At 38.4% G+C, this 9,281-nt stretch overlaps 1 pseudogene; it reads left to right on the plus strand.

Moving 5' to 3' along the window:
• The first annotated feature begins 4,178 nt into the window (after positions 1-4,178).
• On the plus strand, positions 4,179-5,017 carry LOC103228672 (nucleosome assembly protein 1-like 1 pseudogene; annotated as a pseudogene).
• The last annotated feature ends 4,264 nt before the right edge of the window (positions 5,018-9,281 follow it).

Here is a 9,281-nt window from a genome sequence, read left to right on the forward strand (position 1 = left end):
CGCGTCGTGTACCCAAGCCTACACTTTCAATAATGTCAGAAAAGTTTGCTTTACTTTTGCAATGCATCGATAGGTTAAATGGCATTTTTATTAAACCTACAGGTGACACAAAGCTGGAAAGTATACTTATAGCTACAGAGCTAAATCAGAATTCAAAATTGTCTAGACAGTCTGGAGTTTCTTGTCTAACTCAATAAGTTGGAATATATCAGAAATAATTGCAGAATTCTATATTTAGGGTAAAAAGAAAACCATCATATAAGTTCAGGATGGAGATGATTACCCGAACAGCATTTGTTCATATGAAAGGACTGGGGACTTTATCCACAGGTTGAATATTTTCCAACATTATCATGTGTCTGCTGGGAAAAAAACAACCCAATCTTTGACTGCATGAAGGGAAGTGAGGGAGAGATTATAGGAAGCCCTGGTCCTAGTGCAGTGGGCTGTGGTCAGACCACACTGAAGTACTGGGTTCTGTGGTAGGTACCACAATTCTTGGGGGATTTTGACCAACTAGAAAAAAAGTAATGGGTTGGTAAGGGGCAGGAAATCAGGAATAGTCGATATAAATTATCACATTTAGCCTAGAGAAGAAAAAAAAAGTCAACCAAAGGAATACCATATCCTAGTCTGCAAATATTTAAAAGGCTCCTTGTGTGACAGGCAGAATAAATTTGTTCTGCCCTGTCAAGATGCAGAGCTAGATTAAAGAGCAGAAGTTAAAGAAGGTAGATTTCAGTACAATATAAGAGCTTTTCAATACCTGAGCTGTTGTCCTAAAAAAGGAGAGAGCTCCTAGCATCTGGAGGTACTATAGCTATGGCTACCTTAAAGGAGACCTTTACACTGGGCAGAGGTGAAGTGCGAAGAAGACACCACTGTCTGTTTTGCCAGGACTGGATTCATTGCTCTTTTTTCACCTGATATTTCGTATATATTCTTGGGCTTCAACTTGGAAGCCATCAATTTTGGCTGAAGAACCAGGCCCATGTCTTTCTGAGCAGGGACTACCACTTCGGAATGCCTGAGCTTATAGCCCCTTAGGAATTCTCTGAACAGTGAAACTCACTCTCTTGTACTTATCCATTTGCCTAATAACAGAACGGCTCACTTTGCTTCTTGAGCATATATTAGGCACTTATTTTTTTTTAATTTTTTTTTTTTTTTTTTGAGACAGAGTTTCACTCACTCTGTTACCCAGGCTGTAGTGCCGTGAGTGGTGAGATCTCGGCTCACTGCAACGTTTGCCTACCAGGTTCAAGCAATTCTCCTGCCTCAGCCTCCTGAGTAGCTGGGATTACAGGCATACACCACTACACACAGCTAATTTTTGTATTCTTAGAAGAGGTGGGGTTTCGCCATCTTAGCCAGGCTGATCTCAAACTCCTGACCCCAAGTGATTTGCCCGCCTTGGCCTCCCAAAGTGCTGGGATTACAGGCACGAGCCACCACGACTGGTCACATATTGTTTCTGCTATAGAAATATTTTATTACTCCATAGATTGCACTTTTATTTCTTTGAATTTCATTTGTTAATATTTAGACACTTTTTTCTGAACAGACCTTTGATAATATAATGATTTTAATAATAATTAGAATTGTTACACGAAAAGAAACGAAAATTTCTGCTCAGAGGCTTGGCTGTACTGTTAACAATAGTGCCAGGAAGCCAGGTGCGGTGGTTTACGCCTGTAATCCCAGCACTTTGGGAGGCCAAGGCAGGCAGATTATGAGGTCAGGAGTTCGAGACCAGCCTGGCCAGCATGATGAAACCCTGTCTCTACTAAAATTACCAAAAAAAAAAAAAAAAAAAAAATTAGCCGGGCATGGTGGCATGTGCCTGTAGTCGCAGCTACTTGGGAGACTGAGACAGGAGAATCGCTTGAATCCAGGAGGCAGAGGTTGCGGTAAGCTGAGATCACAGCACTGCACTCCAGTCTGGTGACAGAGCGAGACTCCATCTCAAAAAAACCAAACCAAACCAAACCAAAACAAAACAAAAAACAAACAATGCCAGGAAACTTCTCCCTGCAAGGTACATCTATTCAGCCCCTTAGAGAGTCGCTATCATGCCCCAACCCATCTTTATCCTACTAGGAAAGGCAGGTAGTCTCATCCTTAAAATCCATTATCCAGGAGCTTAGGAGAAATAAAATCTAAATTTCTTTTCAGGAGATGTAAGAGACTGGAAAAACTGGTCCTTTGGTTTTTCACACACTACTCAACACAACACTTCTGACACTGGATGTGTGAATTCTTTTCCCCACACACCAAATAATTTTCCATTGGACATCAGGAGGGTGTCCTATAATTCAGTTCTGACACATCTACCTAGAGTAGATCTCACAGGTTGAGGGTGCAGCCTCTCAAGACTCCCTCTCGCTTTAGATGCCAACTGCAAGTCCCAGGTTGCAGCCTGTACTCCTGACTGTCTGGCTATAAATTGGGGTTCTCATGACCCTCCTCCTCAGGTTTTATTAATTTGCTAAAGTGGTTCACAGAATTCAGGGAAATATATTTACCCATTTATCGTAAAGGGTTTTATAAAGGATACAGAAGAACAGTCAGATGGAGAGATGCCTAGGGTAAGGCATATGGGAAGGGGTGCTCTGCTCCAGGCACCCGTATGTGGTCAGCTCTCCAGTGGCTCCCTGAACCCACTGCTCCTGGGTTTTTAATGGAGGCTTCATTACATAGGCATGATTGATGATATCACTGGCCATTGGTGATTGACTCAACTGTTAGCCCCCTCCCCTCCTGGGAGGTCGAATGGTGAAACTTAATGTTCCAAACCTCTAATTACAGGATTGGTTCCCCTGGCAAACCAATAGAGATGGGGTTTTGCCATGCTGCCCAGGCTGGTCTCAAACTCCTGAGCTCAAGTGATCCTTCAGCCCCGGCTTCCCAAAGTGCTGGGATTATAGGCATGAGCCACTGTGCTCGGCCATCTTCTCATTTTTATAACAGTCCAATTCCCTAAGATAAACCTATGATTAAGTTTCTAGTTTCAATATCTTACAACCAAATAAATGTAGTAGTTAAGAGTTCTGACTTTAATGTCAGATAGACCAGAGCTCATATACAGAGTACCCACTGAGAAGTTACTTACTTTCTTTAGCTTCCTTCTATGTAAATTCACAGATTTGTAAAGAGGATTAAGTGAGATAAAATATGTAATGCTTAGCACAGTGCCTGGCCCAGAGTCAGTGCGCAGGAAATGTTAGAGCTCATTAATATGTATTATAATCAAATAAAATATGAGGAGACTGAAAAAGAATAAAATCACCCATAGTTCCACCACCTGAACTGATTTTGAACTATTTTCTTTTTGTCTTTTATCTATGTGTAAGAGAAAGAAATGTTATATATGATTCTAAGAGGCAGTCCTGGTAGCTAGAATGCCCTTTGTTTGCCAAGTCATCATAGGTGGTGGGGATAAAATCTGGAGGTGGAAGCTGGGGTGTGTGAGTGCAGAACTGCTCTGCATAATGAAGGGAAAAGGCAAATGAGATTCCCTAAGGGAGAAATAGTTTAATCCCTGGGTTAGATCTTTTAAGCACTCCCTAAAGACAGAGAAGGAAGCCATTAAATGTTCTGAGTCTTAGAACTACCCCTGTTAGACTAGATCAGCTTTGTAATATCTTTTATACCAGTTCCCAATTTGCTGAGAGTACTAAGTCCCTGAGAACTGAGCCTGAGACACTTGTGCTGAGAGCCCTTTATCAATCCTTCTATCTCCTTCAAGTCATTCTTTTCTGACCCATTCCTCCTAGGCAGCCATGGTGGTCTCTTCCATGTTTCCCTATCTCAGGTCAGGCTCTTTTGAAAGTGGGCGTACACTTGACCATCTTAAATCACATTAGTCAGTAGTTCTGAGGATACCTTATTAGTAGGGAATCTGGATCAGGAAGATTGCTTTCCTATGGGCTTGGGTAAAAGCCACTAGAACCCAAGGAGACAATACTTGCCCAAACTGATTTACAAACAAAAGCTAATGCTACTGAGTGGTAACACAGGGAAAACATTTATTTACTACTAACATCTAGGAGCCAATATTTTAATTTAATAATTTACTTTTCTTTGTTTATTTCTATTCACAAGTTGAATATTTTAGATTGGTTTGAAAGTTATCACTTCTCTATGCTGTTCTCTCTCAGCCTCTATTTCTATTTGATAAGCAATTTGAGATTATTAATGCAATTTATAAACCTATGGAAGAAGAATGTGAATGGAAACCAGATGAAGAAGACAAGATTTCGGAGCAGTTGAAAGAAAAGGCCAAGATTGAAGAAGAGAAGATGAAGAAAAAGAAGAGCCCATAGGAATTCCTGAATTTTGGTTAACTATTTTTAAGAATGTTGACTTGCTCAGTGATATGCTTCCGGAACATGATGAACCTATTCTGAAGCACTTGAAATATATTAAAATGAAGTTCTCGGATGCTGACCAGCCTATGAGTTTTGTCTTAGAATTTCACTTTGAACCCAGTGAATATTTTACAAATGAAGTGCCAACAAAGACATATAAGATGAGGTTAGAACCAGATGATTCTGATCCCTTTTCTTTTGATGGACCAGAAATTATGGGTTGTACAGGGTGCCAGACAGATTGGAAAAAAGGAAAGAATGTCACTTTGAGAACCATTAAGAAGAGGCAGAAACACAAGGGACGTGGGACAGTTTGTACTGTGACTAAAACAGTTTCCAATGACTCTTGCTTTAATTTTTTTGCCCCTCCTGAAGTTCCTGAGAGTGGAGATCTGGATGATGATGCTGAAGCTATCCATGCTGCAGATTTCGAAATCGGTCACTTTTTACCTGAGTGCATAATCCCAAGATCAGTGTTATATTTTACTGGAGAAGTTATTGAAGATGATGATGATGATTATGATGAAGAAGGCAAACAAGCAGATGAGGAAGGGGAAAAAGAAGGAGATGAGGAAAATAATCCAGACTATGAACCAAAGAAAGATCAAAACCTAGGAGAGTGCAAGCAGTAGTGAAGCAGGATGTATGTGGCCTTGAGGATAACCTGCACTGTAATAGCCTGAACACAACTCTTACTTACTTACAGGCTTACGCTTTTGTATTTTCTTGGTAGACTAGGTCATTTTTTTTAAAGGACAGGAAACTGATATTTTAAAGACCAATTTGTCCTACGTAGAATTTTAACTAGTTTTTCCGCCAGATAGGTTGAATGCACAAATTCTGTCACGCATGTTCATTCATTGCTTCGTAATTTGGTTCTTCTGGAACATTTTCATGTAGCTCTTGGAGTACAACTGTGAAAATTAACAACTGCTAAAGGAAACACTTTTTTTCGTAATTTTTTCCTTAAAGAACCAAAGTATTTTTTTCAGCTGGTTGTTGAATAGGGTTAAGTCTGCTTGGATTAGTTGTGCCTTTCATTAATTTGTTACAGAAATGCAGTGACTTATATTAAGACAATTCATTGTTTAAAAATAAAATTGACAAGACAACTATATGGTTAAGAATTTCCAGTATGACCACATCCAATAACTGTATTAGATTGTTAATGGATTATTGTGTTATAGGTGACACAGTTAACTGTAAAGTAACCTGACTCAGGATAGTTACTGGTACCACAGTGAGGTGAATAAAACAGGATTTTCAGAAGTTAGCCCTAATTTAACTGTACTTTTAAATTTAACCTCCATTAACTAAGCATCTTTTCTTTGTGGTAGAGTCTACCTTCTGCTTCCCTGGAAAGGATGAATTTACATAATTTGACAGGCCTACTTTCAAGTTATTTGCTATTTGTTTGCTTGTTTTTGCTTTTGCAGCCTAAAATAAAAATTTCAAATACAATTTTGTTCTTACAAGATAATGTCTCAATTTTGTACCAATTCAGGTAGAAGCAGAGGCCTAGCTTGAATTAAGGGTTATACTCAGTTTTTACCACATTATTGAAGAAAAGGGGGAAAAAAAAAGCTTTGGAAAGACATACTATACTAATAAGCAACTGTGGAAGAGGAAGAGGAAGAAGAAGAAAGAAGAAGGAGGAGGAGGAGGAGGAGGAGAAGGAGGAGGAGGAGGAGGAGGAGAAGATCTTAAGTGATTTGATGCTTTTTGTAAAACAAAAATTATTCTTTGGGTTAGAGCTAGATAAAAGGCCCCAAGCTTCTGTGGTTTCTTCTAATTCTTATTGCTTAAAGCATGAGTATGTCACTTACCCATGCTTCTTTTACTATGTATTAAAATGTGTAGTACTGTTTACCTAACTACCTCATGGATGTGTTAAGGCATGTTGAGTTAAATCTCATAAAATGTTTCTCAATCTTGTTAAAAGCTCAAAATTTGGGGCCTATTTGTATTGCCAGTGTGACACTCAGCATTTTGTTCACACCACAGTTTGATAACTAAATTGGAAAACAAAGGTTAAGTACCTCTGTTCTGGACCTGGGCAGGCAACACTCTTTTAGATCTTTGTGTGGCTCCTATTTTTATAGAAGTGGATGGATGCACTATTTCACAAAGTCCAAGAATTTTTTTCAGGTGTTTTTGCTGACTGTATAGTAGTAAATACTACGGGGATAGCACTATAGTATTGTAGTCATGAGACTAAAGTGGAAATAAGACTATTTTTGACAAAAGATGCCATTAAATTTCAGACTGTAGAGCCACATTTACAATACCTCAGGCTAATTACTGTTAAATTTGGGGTTGAACCTTTTTTTGATGACAGCAAGGGTGGACTATTGGGTTGTCATTTAGAGGAAGGTCTAGATTTCCTGCTGTTAATAAAATTACATTGAATTCATTTTTAGAGGTGATGAAAACTTCCTTTCTGAGAAGTTAGTGTTAAGGTCTTGGAATGTGAACACATTGTTTGTAGTGCTATCCATTCCTCCCCTGAGATTTTTAACTTACTACTGGAAATCCTTAACCAATTATAATAGCTTTTTTTCTCTTTATTTTCAAAATGATTTCCTTTGCTTTGATTAGACACTTTGTGCTTTTTTTTTTTTTTTTTTTTGGTAACCACAGTTCATCTAAATTCAGCTTTTTCTAACTTTAAAGCTAGAATCTCATTTCTAATGAACTGAAGTAGCAAAATCATCTTTTTCATTCTTTTAGGAAATAGCTATTGCCAAAGTGAAGATGTAGATAATACCTAGTCTTGTTATATAATGGTGATGTGGTTTGCAGAAGAATTTTCTTTATAAAATTGAAGTTTCAAGGGATGTCAGTGTTTATGCCATTTTTCCAGTTCCAAAATGATTCCATTCCATACTGGAAATTTGGAGTACGTAACTTGAAATTCTTAATAAAAATTGAATTTAATTATATAAAAAAAAAGAAAGTTATCACTTCTTCATTAAGTAAATCTGGACCCTAAAGATTGAAGATTCTGTTTGTTGCCAGAATCATTAGAAAGATTAAGAGGTAAAAAGAATGAAATGGAATAGGCCCTCTCTATTTCTATGGCTAACGTTTGGGAAAAATTTTTTTATAGAAACAGAAGCTTCTTCATTAGCCACCTATTGATAGATTTTAGGCTGTGTCTAATTCACAGTGATTACCCCTCACAAGAACCATTTTATGGCCTTTTGGCTTAACTAGTCACTCAGTTTGATAGAGATTGTTAGGAAGGGGGGAAAATAAATTTGGAAATCTTTTTTTTTTTTTTTTAATTAATTTATTATTATTATACTTTAAGTTGTAGGGTACATGTGCATAACGTGCAGGTTTGTTACATATGTATCCTTGTGCCATGTTGGTGTGCTGCACCCATCAACACGTCATTTACATCAGGTATAACTCCCAATGCAATCCCTCCCCACTCCCCCCTCCCCATGATAGGCCCCGGTGTGTGATGTTCCCCTTCCCGAGTCCAAGTGATCTCATTGTTCAGTTCCCACCTATGAGTGAGAACATGCGGTGTTTGGTTTTCTGTTCTTGTGATAGTTTGCTAAGAATGATGGTTTCCAGCTGCATCCATGTCCCTACAAAGGACACAAACTCATCCTTTTTTATGGCTGCATAGTATTCCATGGTGTATATGTGCCACGTTTTCTTAATCCAATCTGTCACTGATGGACATTTGGGTTGATTCCAAGTCTTTGCTATTGTGAATAGTGCTGCAATAAACATACGTGTGCATGTGTCTTTATAGCAGCATAATTTATAATCCTTTGGGTATATACCCAGTAATGGGATGGCTGGGTCATATGGTACATCTAGTTCTAGATCCTTGAGGAATCGCCATACTGTTTTCCATAATGGTTGAACTAGTTTACAATCCCACCAACAGTGTAAAAGTGTTCCTATTTCTCCACATCCTCTCCAGCACCTGTTGTTTCCTGACTTTTGAATGATCGCCATTCTAACTGGTGTGAGATGGTATCTCATTGTGGTTTTGATTTGCATTTCTCTGATGGCCAGTGATGATGAGCATTTTTTCATGTGTCTGTTGGCTGTATGAATGTCTTCTTTTGAGAAATGTCTGTTCATATCCTTTGCCCACTTTTTGATGGGGTTGTTTATTTTTTTCTTGTAAATTTGTTTGAGTTCTTTGTAGGTTCTAGATATTAGCCCTTTGTCAGATGAGTAGATTGCAAAAATTTTCTCCCATTCTGTAGGTTGCCTATTCACTCTGATGGTAGTTTCTTTTGCTGTGCAGAAGCTCTTTAGTTTAATGAGATCCCATTTGTCAATTTTGGCTTTTGCTGCTGTTGCTTTTGGTGTTTTAGACATGAAGTCTTTGCCCATGCCTATGTCCTGAATGGTACTACCTAGGTTTTCCTCTAGGATTTTTATGGTATTAGGTCTAACATTTAAGTCTCTAATCCATCTTGAATTAATTTTCGTATAAGGAGTAAGGAAAGGATCCAGTTTCAGCTTTCTACTTATGGCTAGCCAATTTTCCCAGCACCATTTATTAAATAGGGAATCCTTTCCCCATTTCTTGTTTCTCTCAGGTTTGTCAAAGATCAGATGGCTGTAGATGTGTGGTATTATTTCTGAGGACTCTGTTCTGTTCCATTGGTCTATATCTCTGTTTTGGTACCAGTACCATGCTGTTTTGGTTACTGTAGCCTTGTAGTATAGTTTGAAGTCAGGTAGCGTGATGCCTCCAGCTTTGTTCTTTTGACTTAGGATTGTCTTGGAGATGCGGGCTCTTTTTTGGTTCCATATGAACTTTAAAGCAGTTTTTTCCAATTCTGTGTAGAAGCTCATTGGTAGCTTGATGGGGATGGCATTGAATCTATAAATTACCTTGGGCAGTATGGCCATTTTCACGATATTGATTCTTCC

The sequence above is a fragment of the Chlorocebus sabaeus genome, chromosome 22, assembly GCF_047675955.1.
Source record: "Chlorocebus sabaeus isolate Y175 chromosome 22, mChlSab1.0.hap1, whole genome shotgun sequence".
Taxonomy (NCBI): domain Eukaryota; kingdom Metazoa; phylum Chordata; class Mammalia; order Primates; family Cercopithecidae; genus Chlorocebus; species Chlorocebus sabaeus.